This window comes from Erinaceus europaeus, chromosome 14 (genome assembly GCF_950295315.1).
Source record: "Erinaceus europaeus chromosome 14, mEriEur2.1, whole genome shotgun sequence".
Taxonomy (NCBI): domain Eukaryota; kingdom Metazoa; phylum Chordata; class Mammalia; order Eulipotyphla; family Erinaceidae; genus Erinaceus; species Erinaceus europaeus.
In genome coordinates, this window is record NC_080175.1 from 95,264,910 (window position 1) to 95,285,095 (window position 20,186).

Sequence of the window (20,186 nt, forward strand, 5' to 3'; positions counted from 1 at the left end):
TAGCACAGCGGGTTAAGCGCAGGTGGCGCAAAGCACAAGGACCGGCATAAGGATCCCGGTTCGAACCCCGGCTCCCCACCTGCAGGGGAGTCGCTTCACAGGTGGTGAAGCAGGTCTGCAGGTGTCTTTCTCTCCCTCTCTGTCTTCCCCTCCTCTCTCCATTTCTCTCTGTCCTATCCAACAACGACAACAACAATAATAACTACAACAATAAAACAACAAGGGCAACAAAAGGGAATAAATAAATAAAATAAATATTAAAAAAAATAAAAAAATTTAACATTTTCCATGCAAAGAGTTCTTCTGCTAGTATCTATCTCAAATTCGAGTTCTAGTCTTCCTATGCTGGGTATCTGAGGACTCTGTCTTCACTTTAATACAATGAGATTCACAATAGCATTGACCTCACAGAACTGTTAGGAAGTTTTAAGTGAGCTTAACGATATACAACATTTTGTAGGTGCTCAAAATGTGGGGCATATGCCATATACAGAATTTATTGCTATCAGGAGTCGGGCGGTGGTGCAGCGGGTTAAGTGCACTTGGCACAAAGCGCAAGGACCAGCGTAAGGATCCCAGTTCAAGCCCCCGGCTCCCCACCTGCAGAGGAGTCGCTTCAAAAGCAGTGAAGCAGGTCTGTAGGTGTCTGTCTTTCTCTCCCCCTCTCTGTCTTCCCCTCCTCTCTCCATTGTCTCTGTCCTATCCGACAACACTGGCATCAATAACAACAATAATAACTACAACAATAAAACAACAAGGGCAACAAAACAGAATAAATAAATATAAAAAATAAATAAATAATAAAAATTTAAAAAAGGAATTTATTGCTATCATCATTATATTTTCAATGATGTAATATCCAAAACCTTCAATAAGTCTAAGTAGAGGGTAAGGAACAGATAAAGACATAAACTATACCATAGAGATACGTATTTTATCAAAACTTTGTACATCAATGTTCACGGACATGACATAGACACACAAAGCAGAAAAAAAAGTGTAATATGGAACTATTCCAGCCTTTAGGTTCATGATTAGTCAACAACTTGTTTGGCTTTATATGTTAACTTTTTTCAGCCACCAGGTCCAGATGCTACCATGATGCCAACTGCACTTCTCTGGGCAGAGGACCCCACCAATGTGTCCTGGTGCTCCAGCTTCCCCAGAGCCCCACCCCACTATGAAAAGAGAGAGGCAGACTGGGAGTATGGATCCACCTGTCAACGCCCATGTTCAGCTCAGCGGGGAAGCAGTTACAGAAGCCAGACCTTCCACCTTCTGTATCCCACAATGACCCTGGGTCCATACTCCCAGAGGGTTAAAGAATAGGAAAGCTATCAGGGAAAGGGATGGGATACAGAGTTCTGGTGGTAGAACTGTGTGGAGTTGTACCCCTCTTATCTTATGTTTTTTGTCAGTGTTTCATTTGTATAAATAATTTTTTTAAATGTAGTAAAGTAATATGAATGAAAATATTGGATTTGGTACCAGGTCCTGAAGGTAAACATTGCTAGTTACTGGAAGAATGTGGTTATAAGGGGGTCTGTGTGGTGGTGGATGTGCCTGACTGAGTACATGTTACCAAGCACAAGGACCTGGGTTCAAATCCCCAACCCCACCTGCAGAGCAAACATTTCATGAGTAGTGAACAGTGATGCAAATTTCTCTCTTTCTCTCTCCCTATCTCCCCATCCTGTCTCAATTTCTCTCTGTCCTATCAAATAAGATAAATTTAAAATATGGATATAACGATAAGCACTAACTGAGGGGTACAGTTCAGCAAAGGTTCCAAAGCCAAGAAAGTGCTCAGGTATATGGCTTAAACCTCACCTTGAGTGAGGGCTGAGGGAAGAGCTTATGGCACATACTGTGTTGATTCAGACTTATCTTCAGATTCATTGAGTTGTATGCGTGAAGTATTATAACTTTCGGTTTATCAAGCATATTTAAATTTGATCTTCATATCTTTTTTTATCTTTGGGGACTTGTCTTTATTTGCATTTCTCTGATAGCCAGTGGCTTTGAGCATCACCCATTCAAAGGTACGTGCTCTGTGGTTGAATCACCTACCAGTGTGATGATGATAACATCGAAACAATAAATAGTTGTATTCACTGTAGCATAAGATAAAATACATCTAGTAGTAATATAGCTAAATGTATCCTATTATCTCACAACTGTGTGAATCACAGGTAAAATAAATATATACTACTTGCCACCGATCTGGTGATTAAACCAACAGCAAGTTTCCCCTTTCTACATGATAGGCCACCACATGTGACAACAGTCATGTATCTCACTAAGCAAGTTGAATCAAAATATCTTCTGAAATGATCTTAGCATTTCATCTAGACATGCATACATTTCTTCCAGTGAGATTCATTAAATCAGATGATCCCTAAGTTATCTTTTCTATGAAATATTTTCATATCCTATCTCTTAGAAATTCTATAAAGGCCTTTCTATAAAATACATATTGATCAGATTACTAAGAACTACATTTTTATTTACTCTCTGTGTATCTGTGCATGTGTTTGTCCTTGTGCATAAATGACTCCACTTCTCTCACTAGACTTTCTTCTTCTTAATTTTGTACAGAGACTGAGAGGGGGAAAGAGAAAGTCAGAGGGGGAAGTAGAGATGCCACAACACCACAAACATGGAGCTTTCTCAGGGGCCATGCATAGTACTTTCATGTGGTGGCAGGAGTCCACACCTGAGTCCTTAAGCACTCTGCCTGCTTAGTTTAACATTCTTTATTAATTTTTTATTAAGAAATGTTGATTTACAAAATTGTAGTTGTCTCAGAGGTAATTTCACAACTCCCCAAAATGTGCATATTTCACTCCTCCCTCATGGACCACTGGGCCCTCCTACATCGTCCTAATGGTCTCACTCTAGTAACCTCAAATCACATGACCTACAATATGGAATTTTATTTTGTTTCACCTTTTTTCAAATCACATGACCTACAATATGGAATTTTATTTTGTTTCACCTTTTATAAGACAGGAAGATAATGACAAATACCAGATCATCTCACTTGGAGATGATATTTAAGAAACAAAACAAGGGATGAAAATTAGACTGTAAAATTTAGCCACACATGAAAGAAAATGTGATCTAGTGTATATAAACAGCTGCAATAGTGCATAGTTATATACTTTTTCTACAAATGGGTGGGAGTTCTTAAGATAATGTCAAACAGAATAATCAAAACCAATTCTTTGAGGGTTGTTTTAATGTTATGTTCCCCCATGCTGTAAATTTGATTTTAATTAGGCATAATTAATATATTTTAACTTGTTTCATTACATTATGAAGTACAGGTAATTTGTCACAATGGCCAGAGGCTGGGTATAACAACAAAATTATATATATATATATATATATATATATTACATTCATATTTTAAATATAACCTCAAGTATAGTTCAGGGGAGAGAAAACTACAGGGACAGAATTTTCACTGTTTTTGAAATTAAATTAGATATTAAAATTTGGTTGGAAAAATGCCTAAGAGAGCCCATAGGCAAAGAAAAAGTCAAGGTAGGAAGACTATGGACACGACCATACTTCAGAGAGCTTCTGTATGTATCCCCCTCAAACTTTATAAAAAATCTTGCATCTGTAAAAAGTCTTTTTTTAATCATGTCAAAGTTCAGAGAAGAATTAGAACACTATGCCAGAATCCAAACTCTCCTTGTAAGAAATTCAACACCTATCAGAAGGAGATGAGAAACTGTTCCCATATCAGCAACTGTACTGTAAGACATTAACTCCCAATAACAGGATAAAAGAGGAAAAACAGAAAGTCAGACTGAAAGTTGAATTAAGTAACAAGATCATGTAATGACTTGGCTATCCCTTCTGTCTTCCCCACTCCATTATCTTCCTTAGTATATGATATCACAAAATCAGTTCACATGCCCCAGCTTCTTTTCTGTACTCACTCTTTTGCCTTACTAACATATCACAAGTGAAAATGTGCAAACCTTGTGAAGTTGGAAAATAAATTACTACTGGCTCTTCCTTTTATTATTTTATTATATTATTTATATATTTACTCCTTTTTGTTGCCCTTGTTTTATTGTTATAGTTACTGTTGTTGTTATTGATGTTGTCGTTGTTGCATAGGACAGAGAGAAATGGAGAGAGGAGGGGAAGACAGAGATGGGGGAAGAAAGACAGACACCTGCAGACCTGCTTCACTGCCTGTGAAGGGACTCCCCTGCAGGCGGGGAGCCGGGGACTCGAACCGGGATCCTTATTCCACTCCTTGCACTTTGCAGCACGTGCGCTTAACCTGCTGCACTACCGCCCAACTCCCCTGCTGGTTCTTTCTAATGAATCTCCAGGTTTATCACTGCTTGTGAGCTATTATATAACTCTGTAAGTTCTCCAGAATGTACTAATATAAATGCAAATGGTATCAGTTGGATATATACTTAATTAAAGTCATGTGGATATTGACCAATTTTTCATGTTTGCAAATCCATGTGGTCTTTGAATTGCCTTTTGACTAGTGCTTTCTTACTGGGACTTTCATCGATTAATGAATGAAATAAAATCCTCCTTGTTTCTATTGCTTATCTACACTAATGCTATTTTATCTCATAGCACAGTATTCTACTAGACTATTCACTCTTTGGTTTACGCCAATCAAGCTCATCTTTCAGTTGAATGGAGATGTATGGAGAGTCCTGAGACAAATGGAAACAATGGCCTCATGATCAAGCAATATTCCTCTTAGTCATTAATTCAAAGGACACAGGACACACAAACACCAATTCAAAGGGACAGATGCACTCTCTATATTCACAGCTTCCTTAGCCACAACAGACAAAGTGGAAGCAGCCTGAATGCTTGTCAACAGATGACTGGCTAAAGAAAGTATGGGATATATATTCCATGGAATACTACTCTGCTTTCAAAAACAATTTAAAAAATAATATTTTTTTGTCTCATTTGGGATAAAATGGATGGAACTAGAGGTAATTATGCTTTCTGAAATAATTAAGAAGATGAAAGACAACTACCAGATGATTTCATTCAAGTGTGGAATCTAAAGATCAGATCTGTTGGTATGCTTCTAATTTTACTTCTAAAAACCTTTTCTGTTTCATTTGGTTTAAATCCCCCCCTGCTTAACACTGCATTCTATTTACATAACCACTGTATTCTATTTACATAACCACTATTAACAAGCACCACCCTCCCTCCAGGGCATTGGTGGTTCAGTAGTAGAATTCTTGCCTGCTCCGCCCCCTCTCCTTGTCACATCCTGATTTTCACCAGTCACTTTTCTCTCCACCCTCTCTGCATCTGCATCGCATCCTGTTCCCACCCTACTGGGCTAGTATATTTATAAGGACAAGATTGTTTGTAGTTTTTAGTTTAGCTTAGCTTGGTATAGATTGCGCTGCATCCTGTATGAATAAATAGATACTGTGTACAACCCAGCCATGAGTCCCAGGTCGTCTGTTACCCGCCCGTGAAGCCAGCCCATCGAAAACAACATAGATCCACATGAAGTTTAAAAAAAATCAAGCGGGGATCAGGCGGTAGCGCAGTGGGTTAAGTGCACGTGGTGCAAAGCACAGGGATCGGTTGAAAGATTCCAGTTCGAGCCCCCAGCTCCCCACCTGCAGGGGAGTCACTTAACAGGCAGTGAAGCAGGTCTGCAGGTGTCTGTCTTTATCTCCCCCTCTTTGTCTTCCCCTCCTCTCTCCATTTCCCTCTGTCCTATCCAACAACAACAACGTAAATGACAACGATAATAATAACCACAACAATGGTAAAACAACCAGGGTAACAAAAGGGAAAAAATGGCCTCCAGGCGCAGTGGATTCGTGGTATAGGCACCGAGCTCCGGCAATACCCCTGGAGGCAAAGAAAAAAAGTCAAGCAAACTGTTTCTAAAGTTTGCGAGAAGTACCATGGTCATCAATGAGGATGAGGGGATGAAGGTAGAGAAACTTGGCGGGGGGTGTGGTCTGGATCGACACACTGTGACACTACAGTCTTGTCACCTAATCTTAATCGCAAATTAAAAAATGAAAAAAAGTATAAAGAAATTGGTCCTGGGATATTTTCAATTGTCTCTTATTCTTCGAAGAAAAGACCTATTTCTAGTCTTCAATTTGGTCTCAGTCATCATTCTGAAGACTCCCCACTTTGGACTTCCACAGTGTCATTCTTTGTAGTTTTATGCTCTTTTCCCAAGCTTACTGTCTCTAGTGCCAAATAGCATCACTTGATAGACACTGAAATTTATATTTATATTTTTGTATCTTTTAAATGCACTGGGCTGGGCAGTGGCATACGTACCCACTTGAGCATACATATGACCATGCTCCGAGATCTGAGTTCAAGCCCCTGGAGCCCGCCTGCAGGAGGCGAGCTTCATGAATGGTAAAGCAGTGCTGCAGCTGTCTCTTTTTCTCTTATCCTCTCTGCCTCCTCCTTCTCAGTTTCTCTCCACCGTCAAATGAAAGGGGGAAAAAGAGAAGGAAAGAAAAGAAGAGAAGAGAGAGAATAGAAGAGAAGAAAAGAAAAGAAACGAAGGAAAGTAGGAAGGGAGGGCGGAAGGCAGGCAGGCAGGAAGGAAATAGCGGTCATACAGGCACCAAGCCCAAGTGGTAATACAGATGGCAATTAAAAAAAATTTTAAAAAAAGCTTTGTCTGTCTCCTCCTTACCTCTCCTCTTGGACATCTGCACCTAGCACTGTATTCCACATTTATTCACCCTTAACCAGTGCCATACATTCCTAGAGTGACTATCTCAGCAGTTAAGAGGACATACAAACTGTCAAATATGTTTTATCTCAATGAACATTCTTAGAGAGTCTAAATAATTTTATCATTTATTCCCATCATTAGAGATCTCTATTACTTGCCCAACATTAGTTGTGTGTGTGTGTGTGTGTGAGAGAGAGAGAGAGAGAGAGAGAGAGACTATGTTAAAGAAAAGGGGGAAAAGAAATATCTACCCAATAAAGGGACACTAGAATGGATTTTTCATGGCTTTTTACTGTTTCAAAAATACAGCCAGAATGATAGCTATCAATGCCTTTGCTTACAAATGTGCAGGGGGAAAAAAAATGAGACCTTTGCAGACCTGACTCTCATAAATAAAGTGAGCATCTTAAAACTAAACCATTCAAGTTCTTGAGCACTTAAGTGCTTGAGCACTCTGCCTCAGAGCATGTAGTGAATGAACTTTTTTCTTCAGACATAAGAGTCTAGATGTAGGGAATTACAGGATTAATAACCCACACATTGATACGGAGGTGGGGATTAGAATTAATTCAATGTAGCTTCGGGTTCTGTGAGAATTCTGTGACAAACTCTCCTCGCTGCTTCCCTAAAAGTAGAAGAAATCATTTAAAAAGACATAGGCTGCACATGGACATTGACCAGGTGACCCATACCCCACCCCCAGCCCGTTTCTATTTTTTTCCTAGTGGTGTAGGGCCCTGGAGAGTCGAGGTTCTGGGACACATTAACTAGGTTATCTGCCTAGGGAGGTCAGGATGGAATCAATAGAAGCATCTAGATTTTGAAGCTGAACGGCAGTAAGAGATATAAAACAGGACAGAACGTTTAATAAACAGGACCCAAAGAGCAAGAATAGAGCCAATGGGAATAAGCCAGGTAGTGATGCACCAGGTTAAGGGCACATAGTATGAAATGCAAGGATAACCCCCTCAAGGATCCCGGTTTGAGTCCCCGGCTCCCCACCTCCTGGGGACAGGGAATCGCTTCACAAGCAGTGAAGCAGGTCGGTAGGTGTCTTTCTTTCTTTCCCCCTGTCTATCTTTCCCTCCTCTCTCAATTTCTCTCTGTCCTATCCAAAAAATAAATAAATAAATAAAATAGAAAAAAATGGCCACAGGAGCAGTGGATTCATAGTGCAGGCAAAGTAGCCCAGAAAAAACCCTCAAGGCACACACACACACACACACACACACACACACACACACACACCAAAAAAATGGCACCAATACCTCCCCCAACCCTACCTGTGACTGCTAACATGGACTCCGGGGCTTATACAGGCTCCTGCGCAATATATGATTAGACTTGTGTTCAGGGTCAATCAGTATGACAGATAGTTAAATACATATATATTTCAAGTGTGGGAACTACTATCTGCCCTAACCCAGCTTTCAAATTCTTCTCTGAAGACAGCAGACCATAGTTCCAATTCATTTCCATGTTAGCTATCAAGCTCGAACAAAGATTACCACAGCCCTGGGTTCCTAGGAACACACCTAGACTAGACATCCTAGCTTCTTCCCACCCTAGTGTCCTTATTCCCAGTGGCTCTATTCTTTCTCTTCGGCTCCTGTTTATTAAACGCTCTGTCCTGCTTTACACCTTACTGCCTGTCAGCTTCCAAATCCAGGTGCTTCTATTGATTCCATCCTGACCTCCCTAGGCAGATAGCCTAGCTAATGTGTCCCAGAACTTCAGCTCTCCAGAGCCCTACACCACTAGGAAAAATGTAGAAACAGGCTGGCGGTAGGGGTGGGGGTTATGGATACCTGGCCAATATCTATGTCCAGAGAAGAAGCAACTACAGAAGCTAGAATTCTTTCCTTCTGCATTATCCCCCCCCCCAAAAAAAAAAATGGTCCGTATTCCCAGAGGGATGAAATGTTAAGGCCTCTGAACCCCAGTTCCACGATAACTTGGATATTTTGTGATCAGAAATCTTTGCTTTCATACTATTACTGAGAGGGAAGAGGATATGGAGGCTGTCCAAGGAAGGTGTGGTGGATGTAGGAGTGGCTTAGAAAGAAAGAGAAGGGGAGCTGGGCCTTAGTGCAGAGGGTTAAGCGCATGTGGCTCAAAGCTCAAGGACCTGCATAAGGATCTCGGTTCGAGTCCCCAGCTCTCCACCTGCAGGGGAGTCACTTTACATGAGGTGAAGCAGGTCTGCAGGTGTCTGTCTTTCTCTCCCTCTTTGTCTTCCCCTCCTCTCTCTGTTTCTCTCTGTTCTATCCAACAATGAAGACAGCAATAATACCTACAACAATAAAACAAGGTCAACAAAAAGGGAATAAATATTAAAAAAAAAAAAAAAGAAGAAGAAAGAAAGTGGAGTCAGGGTCGTAGAACTGATTAAAAATGAGCTTCCACATGGGGTCAGTCATCTTTGCCCAAATGGCCCAGTCAACTCATATCTGTGATGTTGGGAGAACCACTGCAGTTTCCAGTGAATGGGGATATGGGGGTGAGAACAACTATGGAAGTATACTTCTATTATCTTATAATTTCTTAAATCGCTAATAAAAGGGTTTGAAGTAGAAACACAAGACAAAAATAATGTTCCTTCTTTGTCAAAAGATTGGAAAATGAATCTATAGCTGCTTTAAATGAATTATGATGATTAACGATGGACTAAATATGGTAAAATGTGATGATTTTCCCTATAAATACATGAAGCAACAATCATCAACTAAAATTTTAAGCCCACATTACAACTTACATTCTACAACTTACTTTTTTAGTGGGAAATTCCAAGACAGAAAGTAATCAAAGCAGGTTAACCAGATCAAGTATATATGTTAATAAGTGATCTGTTTTTCAAAAAAAATTTTAGTTATTTAGTTTAGTTAAGTTATTCAAGTGTAAAATATCTATTAAAAGATCGGCAGTGAAAATGAAAATAATAAAACAGGAAAGCTAGAGAAAGCCACAAATTTTCTAAAAGAATCTGCAAACTTAAAAAAATAATCAATTATCAATAAGCAAAATAAAAATTAGTATGCTAACAATAGACTCATAAAAATGCCAACTGCAAATAACTATTTTTTCTTTTTTGTTGCTGGTATTGTTATATATCCAGCATTTGAATTTCATATAAAAATGAAATAACTTTATGAATAATAAAAATCAATTTTTGTTTTTAAATAAAACATTTCTTTAAAGTAACTGTCAATAAGAATTACAAGTTAATTGAAAGCTTAAATTGTTGTAACTGTTGTTGTTGTTGTTATTATTATTATTTTTATCTCAGGTTATTGCTGTGGCTACACTATGAATCCACTGCTCCTGGAGGCCATTTTTCCATCTTGTTGTTGTTGGATAGGACAGAGAGAAATCAAGAGAGATGGGGAGACTGAGAGGGGGAAAGGAAGACAGACACCTGCAGACCTGCTTCACAGCTTGTGAAGTGACCCCCCTGCAGGTGGGGATCTGGGGACTCGAACCGGGATCCTTGCATCAGGCCCTGTGCTTCATACTATGTGCACTTAACCTGGTGCTCCACCACTTGGCCACCAGCTGAAATTATTTTTTGTACTTAAAGTAAATTTCACATGAAAATTGCTAATAAAATAGGGAGTCAGGCGGTAGCTCAGTGGGTTAAGCGCACATGGCACAAAGTGCAAGGACTGGGGGAATGAGCCAGCCCTGGGCTCCCCACCTGCAGGGGAGTCGCTTCACAGGCGGTGAAGCAGGTCTGCAGGGGTCTGTCTTTCTCTCCCCCTCTGTCTTCCCCTCCTCTCTCCATTTCTCTCTGTCTTGTCTAACAACAATGACGTCAATAGCAACAACAATAATAACTACAACAACAATGAAAAGATAACAAGAACAACAGAAGGGAAAGTAAATAAATAATAAATAAAATTTTTAAATGCTAATAAAATTAAGAGTATAAGATTGCTTTTCTTTTTTTTTAATTCTTTACTTATTTATGAGAGGAGTGAGAAGAAGGGAAAGGAGGAGGAGGAGGAAGAACTTACTTTGCTTTTTAAAAGTATTTGTCTTTTGTATAAAATTGGATTTAAAAAAGTTATTGCTTTTTGAGGATTAGTAACAAAAATAAAGAACTAAAATAAGACTAATGTTAACATAACATATTAAATGTACAGCTTAAAGTACATTAAAATGATCAAAATCATGCTAATATGATACAAAGATACTTACCATAAATTCCAGGGTTTTACGCTAAAGAAAAAAAGTGTTTCACTTGAATAAGAAGCTTAGGAATCATAGAAGATGAAGCAACTTTTGTTCAACCTGTTTGTTGAGATGAAGGATTCAGAAAGGGCTCAATATTTAGTCTCCCTAGTCCATCAGGTCAGCAGATGACAAGAAAAACTGAGGAAATGTATCTTTCCAGAAAAAAAGAGAAGTCATATGGGTCAATGACACGCAAAGAGATTTGAGAAAAGATTTCAGCCGGCTAGTCAGCATCCTAGGTATGCATTTAAAACACAAGTGCTTCTTTTAAATAATAACATCCCCACTAAACACACACACACACACACACACACACACACACACACACACACACACACACCTTGGTATTAAGTCTACTACTCAATCTATTGCTGTTAGCTGAACCTATATTGGAATTATGTACGAAAGAACTTTAATTGCAGGAAGATCAACTAACAACAGGTGTCATGAAACGCATGTTGGTCAAAGGGAAGAAGGAACTAGCATTCACTGTAAATTTTAAGTGAACACTAATTAAAGTTGCTTTCTGTGTTTTATAATGTAGATTCAAGCTAATGCCTATGTGGTGTCTTTAAAGTCATTTATACTACAAATTAATGTTCAGCAAGTAATGTTTCCACTTCAAAAGTTGCAAAGCAATGATTAGAAATTCAGCATTTCAGTATTCCACCACAGTGACACATACTCTCTAGAACATAATTGTATGGAGGGAAAGCACCTCAGGAGTATCTGGTGTGGAGAAGGTCACAGTGAAGGAGACGCAGCACAGATGACTTAACTTTGCACTAATGTATGATTCAGTAAGAATGCTAAGGCAGGCAAGTACAAACCTATGGGACTACAGCAAACTAAAAACCTTCTGCTCAGCAAAAGAAACCACTACCCAAACCAAGAGACCCCTCACAGAATGGGAGAAGATCTTTACATGCCATGCATCAGACAAGTTTAATAACCAAAATATATAAAGAGCTTGCCAAAATCAAGAAGAAGAAAACAAATGACCCCATGCAAAAATGGGGAGAGGACATGGACAGAATATTCACCACAGAAGAGATCCAAAAGGCAGAGAAACACATGAAAAAAATGCTCCAAGTCTTTGATTGTCAGAGAAATGCAAATAAAGTCAACAATGAGATACCACTTCATTCCTGTGAGAATGTCATACATCAGAAAAATTGATTGTGATCATTAAAGATGCATAGACATTATAGAAAGATCCTGTCCAGTTGCTTCCTATAATAACAATTTCTAAAATTAGAATAACATCACAACCAGGACATTAACTGATACTGACATAATACACAGATCTTATTCACAGTTTCTGATCTTATTCATTCTCAGTTGTATGTGTATATGTGTTAGGCCTATCCAATGTTGTCGCCTAGACTTGTGCTTCTATGCTATAGAAAGGGGAGTCAGGCTGTAGCACAGAAGGTTAAGCGCACGAGGCACAAAGCACAAGGACTGGCATAAGGTTCCTGGTTCGAGTCCCCAGCTCCCCACCTGTAGGGGAGTCACTTCACAGGTAGTGAAGCAGGTCTGCAGGTGTCTATCTTTCTCTCACCCTCTCTGCTTCCCTTCCTCTCTCCATTTCTCTCTGTCCTATCTAACAATGACAACAACAATAATAACTACAACAATAAAACAACAAGGGCAACAAAAGAGAATAAATAAAAGAATATTTTTTAAAAGAAAGGATATCAAATAGTGACGATCACAACAATGATTCCTCTAATTCATTTTTTAAAAATCCTCCTTTGTTATTCTCTATCCTTTTTAGTGTCTCACATTCTGTATTGAAATATCCACTTTGCAGGCATCCCTTATAATTCTAATACCTTCCATCCATCTTCCAAGGCACATTTATAAAAAGAAAATCTGAAGGGGCCAGGTGTTGATGCACCTTGTTAAATGCACACATAACAGTGCACAAGGACCTAGGTTCAAGCCCCTGCTTCCTACCTGCAGAGGGAAAGCTTAACAATTGGTGAAGCAGGGTTGCAGGTGTCTCTCTGTCTCTCTCCCTCTCTACCTTCACCTTCCCTCTAAATTTCTCTGTCTCTATCCAACAGTAAACAAGTTAAAAAGAAAAAAAAAAAAAAAAAAGGAAACCTGATTACCATTCCTCTAAGGAAAAGAATTTCCCCAGTCACTGTCTTGGTTTAAATTTGCACACTGGGAAAATTTTGCACGTTGCCAAATCTGAACAAAAAGTTTCAAGCATAGCTATTCTATTATTCATATAAATAAAAAGTAAAATACTTTTCATTAAAAGAAAGGAAGGAAGGAAGGAAAAGGAAATGAAAGGAAGGAAGGAAGATAGGAAGAGGAAAAAGTGGCCACCAGGAGTAGTGATTTATTGTGAGGCACTGGGTCCCAGTGAGAGAAAGAGAGAGACAGAGAGAGAGAGAGAGAGAGTGAGAGAGAGATTGAGATTTAAGATTTAAGCATTTGGTTTACTAAAATTTATCCAACTAAATTCAACCCTAAGTGTTGCTTTTCAGAATGTCACACAAAGAGAGATTATTGAATTATTAGATGAACACCCCAATTTTACTCTTCTGTATGAAATTTAAGTAGATAGCATTTAATATCAGTGCTCATGAATGCTAGTGTTTACCTGGCTTAATAAGTAACGCAACAGGTCCCTGTTAGAGTCTGTTCTCTCTTACGTGACAATAGCCTGACTCAGTGGCTTTAAAATATGACAAGTAGCTGTCTCCGTTAGATCTTGCTAATTGCATTATTCACATTAAATATACAAATATACCTATATTTACATTCTTAGAAACTTTTAGTTAAAACACTTAGCTATGTCAAAGAGAATCTTCTCTTTAGCATATTATGATAGTAATTCCTTTTATTTATTTATTCCTTTTTGTTGCCCTTGTTGTTTTTATTGTTGTTGTGGTTATTGTTGTTGTTATTGATATCATTGTTGTTGAATAGGACAGAGAGAAATGGAGAGAGGAGGGGAAGACAGAGAGGGGGAGAGAAAGACAGACACCTGCAGACCTGCTTCACCACCTGTGAAGCGACTCCCCTGCAGGTGGGGAGCTGAGGGCTTGAACCGGGATCCTTATGCCGGTCCTTGCGCTTGGCACCATGTGCGCTTAACCCGCTGCGCTACCGCCCAACTCCCGATAGTAATTCCTTTTTTAAAAAAATTCCACCAGGGTTATCACTGGGTTAGGTGTTGGCATGACAAATCCATTGTTGCTGGTGGCTCCTGTTCACTTTCTTCTTCTTATTTTAAATCCTTCTTTTCTTTTCCATTTTTTCCCTTTTCTCTTTAATAGAGAGAAAGAGGCACTGAGAAGGGGGAGATAGAAAGGGAGATAAAAAGAGAGACACTTGCAGCACTGCTTCACCACTGGTGAAGGGTTTCCACCCTGCATTGTATTTAGGGTGGACAATGGCTGGCAGCAAAATTGTTGGCAAGGGAGTATAATTTCTCTTTTTTTCATATGTGTCAGCCAGTGAAACACTCTCAGACCTTAACTTAGGTCCATTTCCACCACTGTGCACCAGGACTGAAGAATTCTGTTTAAAATGATGAAGTCCAGAGACTCTACCCCACTAGGGTAAGATGGCAATAAACTGGGCTGTATGAATCCACCTGCCAACACCATGTCCAGTGGAAACAGCAATTAGAGAAGCCAGACCTCCCACCTTCTGCACCCCATAATGACCCTGGGTCCATACTCCCAGAGGGTTAAAGAATAAGAAAGCTTCCTGTGGGGGGGGGAGGGGCGGGGGAGTCGGGCGGTAGCTCAGCGGGTTAAGCGCAGGTGGCGCCAAGCGCAGGGACCAGCACAAGGATCCCGGTTCAAGCCCCCGACTCCCCACCTGCAGGGGAGTCACTTCACAAGCTGTGAAGCAGGTGTCTATCTATCTCTCCTCCTCTCTGTCTTCCCCTCCTCTCTCCATTACTCTCTGTTCTATCCAACAACAGCAACAATAAAAAACAAAAGGCAACAAAAGGGAATAAATAAATATTAAAAAAAAAAAGAAGAAGAAGAAGAAGAAGAAGAAAGCTTCCAGCGGAGGGGATGGGACACAGAACTCTGGTGGTGGCAACTGTATGGAATTGTACCCCTCTTATATTACAATTGTTCATCACTATTAAATCACTAATAAAATTTGTTTGAAATGATGAAGTCACTTATATTTCCCTCCTCTTGGACGAAATTTGAATGGTTTGTCTTAAGTGAGATAAGTCAAAACATAGGAATGAATACTGAATGATCTCACGGAAGAATGTAAGAAAAAAGGGAAGACAGAAGATATAGGTATACCTCTCATACTTTGGTCTGATGAGGCTATGGTACCCTGCAACTTGATCAAATACTAATCTAAGCATGATTATTATTCAAGTGTTTTGCAGATATAATTAACACTTGAAACCAACTGACAGTAAGGGGGTGCAGGTAATGGTCCCCTAGACTGAGCACTTACATTGCAATGCACAAGGACCTAGGTTCAAGCCACACGTCCCCCACCTGTAGGTGGTAAGCAGTACAGTGAAGCATTACTATAGCTCTCTCTCTCTCTCTCCATCTATATCTCTAGCCCTATCACTATGTCTGTCTCCCTTCACTCTCTCAATTTATCTCTGTCCTACAAAGTAAATTAAAAAAAAAACTTTAACTTAAAATCAGCTTACATTTTTAAAATGTAAATTACCCTCAGAAAGGTGGGGGAGTCTCATCAGGTCTGTTCAAAACCTATGAACAAAATTTGAAATTTCCTGCATAAAAAGTCAATTACCCTATGAATGCATCAAACCCTTCCTGAGTTCAACCTGTAGGCCTTGAACTACCAACTTGATAATTGCAAATCCTCAAATCTTACATGGCAATTCCTAAAAAGAAATCAATAAATGCTTCTGCTTTAAGAAAAGAAGATGGAGTATAAACAGAAGACAGATAATGTGATAGAGAGATGCAAATGGAGAACATCCTAATAATTTTGTTTCCCTAGAGAATCATAGTTGACACCAATAGGATTGGCTTATACAAACAGAACTGATTAATGAAAATGTTTATTTGAATTACAGTAAAGCCACTAGACTAGTGATTGTCTCCTGTGATACATTCTTCTTTTCCTCACCAGTTGGAAGTAAGCCCACCCTTGGTTCCAAGTCAGACTTAGATTGGGTTAAATAAATCTTCCTAATTCAATATTCCCACCACCATTTCTCTTCATTAACAAGCTCTTTTTCCAGTGATCCAGTGCCACTTTAAGACAGCTGACTTCTTAAGACTTATTCTCTTGCTTCAAGACTCTGCCTGTCATGTTCACAGGGGCATTTCATCACCTTCTATAAAAGCATCTTTGACTCCAGTCCTCTGCTTCTCTTAATCTTTATAACTTGCTTCTAACAATCAGCATGGACCATTGCTATTTCCTGTATTCTACATAAAACATAATCTTCATGGTACGCAATCCCATTTCACTAAGATCTGTAATGGTGCCTGTCATACGTACGACACCCAGTGTGTGTCTGCTCGAAAGACGTGTGACCAATGACATCCTTGATGCATCACAATTTAAACTCAAGCCAAAATTAAAGCAACTGTTCAAGATTTCATGTTAGCCTCCATTGAATTCAATCATTTTCACTGAGTGCTCTTTATTCATATCTTTGGCTGCTTTGCATTTCTTCTTCTTTTGCAATTTTATAGAAAATAGTTACACAAGTGAGTCCAAAAGAGGATGCTCATAACTTCTTCCCTATATTGGATACTAAAAATAAAATTTGCTTTGAAAGTATTTACATGGAAAATGTGACACTTTGTTAGAGCATTTACAAGTATGATCTGGTACAGAAATTGACCATTTTACCACCAAACTAAGTGTTAGGAAATAAAAGTTGTGAAATCACACCATCTGGGTCCAGCTATAGAATTATATTCCTTCTCCCCAGGACATAAATGTGTATTTTTTTTCTTTCTTGCCTAGATCCACAGCTGTTGAATAGCGAAGGAAACCACCTGAGCCCTTGCCAGGCACCTGCTTCTCCAGATTCATGCCTCTCTCACATTCTCCGTCATCATCTATCTGGAGGTAGGATTATAAACAAAACAAAAGCACTGCATTGGGAATTCTGAACACAATACCCACTAATAATTCTTGTAGTCTCCTGACAGATCTTTCTTCCATTACAAAAATTCACCTATACATAGTGCTTGAACCCCAGCAGCTTAATCAGAAAGCTGTGAGGTAGGATGGCTACCAGTGTAAGTATCACTTTCTTCAGGCCTTGTGTTCTGCTCAGCTACCGTCAGGGAGGAATATGTTCTGAAGACAAGCAGCTGTGGGAGTGGACTGCGAGTGTCCTGCTACCCCTGTAGATTCACAGTTGGATAACAGCTCTGATAGTCCAGGTGAATTATAGAAATAACATCAATCTTATATTTAATTTATTCCCCTGAGGCAAGGGGTGAAAAAAACAACATACAGTGTGATTTTTTATTTTTCTTAATATTTATTTATTTATTCCCTTTTGTTGCCCTTGCTTTATTGTTGTTATTGATGTCGTTGTTGTTGAACAGGACAGAGAGAAATGAAGAGAGGAGGGGAAGACAGAGAGGGGGAGATAAAGATAGACACCTGCAGACCTGCTTCACCGCCTGTGAAGGAATTCCCCCTACAGGTGGGGAGCTAAGGGTTCGAACCGGGATCCTTATGCCTGTCCTTGTGCTTTGAGCCACCTGCGCTTAACCTGCTGCGCTACCGCCAGACTCCTCAGTGTGATGTTTTGAAGTAATGCAGACTTCTGACAGACAGAATATGCTTGAGTGATAAAAAAAAAAAAATCAAAACTCGTTATAGAAAGTAAGAAGGAATTAAAATTTTAGATTCTCTCTCCACTTTTAGCAAAACTATTAGTATTTACTTAGCAGTTAAAATTTGCAAAAGATCATTGGAAGAACTTTAACACATATGTTACTTATTTTATTTTCAGAGTACTCCCAGACCAATAGCCACCCCAAAGTATAGGAATGTTAATTTACCCAATGCCAAACTCCACCGAAAAGATTCATCAAAAGCATGTCAGATTGGATCCATGGTATAACAAAGCCAACATCTGTTGTTTGCAAAGTCAACTATTAGCACATATGCAGTGTGATTTCCTTATGACTATGCTGCATTTCAAAAGTACAGTCAGGAGATTTTTGTCTATATGGAAATTATAAAGTTTATACAGAAATCATTTCAGATATAAAATGAGAAGACCATTCAAAATTTGGGGTTCTGTTGTTTTTTTTTTTCTTTGTTTTCCTATTTTTTTTTTTTGATGTTGTCAGAGCTCCAGCACTCCAGGGCCATTTTTTCAGATAGAAAGACAGAAACAGATAAAACGACAGATAGACCCCCTTGTCTTGATGCTTTCCCAGAGACTTGGACTAGAACCTGAATCACAAGCTTGGCAAAGGAGGCATCCTCCTAGGTGAGATGTCGAGGAACCCACAACAACGTACTCTGCTCCTTCCCAAGATAAACACTGAATAATATCTGCACTTATTATTACCACTTATGTTCTTATAAGTTATAACAATATTACTGATATAAATTTTATCCACACATAGCACTCTAAGAAGTAGCTAATATGATATCTTACTATCTAATTTATTATATCTGTGACGTTACTCAGTTTTTTATACAATGAGCTACGTAATGACCATCCATAATGTAAGAGTATTATGGTCAAATAAATATGCAACATTTTCTCAGTTTTATCCCAACAATGGAAACTCACAAAATGTCTTTTTAAAGTTAAAGATGCTGAAATGCCTTGCAGAGAAAGTGCCTACTTAGGATCATTCAACTCACTGCTTTTCAATGCATTTGAAGTCATGAATTTAGCATATTTCAAAACTGCTTTTATAAGCAATAGTCTTCAAACTAACTTTTGAGAAATATTGGCCTAAAGTGGAAAAAAAACGATTTTATCAAATGCTTCCTCTTGCTTTCTCCTTTTCAGTTAGCCAAATGCATAGTTTCTTTTTATTTGTCTCTCTTCTGGAATACAGAGTAAACTAAATTCCTGCAGTAAACGTATTCTATAGAACTATGATCACCATTATTGAGTATGATACAGCATGAACACTAATAACTGAAACAGGCTGTGTCAATATGACCTCCTTGCTTCTATCAAAAAGCTTTGCTAGGTAAGGTAAGATTGTACAATAATAAATAACTTATTCTTTGCTCTAAGCAGTTCCTGACTTAACCTTATTGAAGACAGCTTCCCGTTCACCTGCATAAACAGTGCAATTACTACAGACAATTTACTTATTAAGAGTCTCTGGCCCAAGGCAAGGGCTATAGCTCACCCTGGCAGAGAACAGAACTTGAATGCCTGAAGCCTAAGAAACCTTATTCCAGAACTAAGCACTGAGCTGGTCTCTACCTAAATCTTCTCTCTTTCTCTCTCGTATATGAATATATATGGGCCCCAGGTTAGATTGATGGGGTCAACAGCTAGTGCATTTATATACTTTCCTCATGTCTGGGAGCTACTCTGCCCTAATCCAGCTTTCTAACCTTATTCTCAACTCTGACACCATTTTCACAGACAATAAGAGTTTCCAAGGTTATCAATCTCATTATTTCCCTAATTGAAGAAATTCAAGTTGCTGAAAAGTGAAGTTGAGTATGTAACTGAAAAACAGTTCAACTATTAAACAGTTGTGTAGCTCACTTTAGTCAAAGGAACAGTTAATATGACAGTCATTAGAACTTTAGTGTAGAATTTAATTAAGGCTAATTAGAGAAATAGATGTTCTAGTCCAGAAGAGAGAATCCCCTAAATTTCATTTATAATGAATCTTAATTGGGTGAGGGAATAATGTGCACAGTAGGAAATAAAGTAGAATTTCCAAAATTTCTAGATAATATTACTAAGGTGGGCTATCCTTTCCATGTGTCTTTATAACTGGTGAAATGCAACAATTATGTAACAACTACAAGACTATGAATGTAAAAACTCTAAACCAATATAGACTAATAAGCCCTTGAAACGTTTAATACTAGTATTCAGGAAAATACTGAGTAACTACTCAGCCGTAGCATGGAGTTTATTTACTAATTCCTGTGCACAACCTGCATTAACCTTTCTGTGGTCCAGTTCACTTGTGAGTTGTTGTCTCATGTCTTTAAATTACAAGGAAGGATACAGTTCAATTATGCTCTGTGCCTCCCT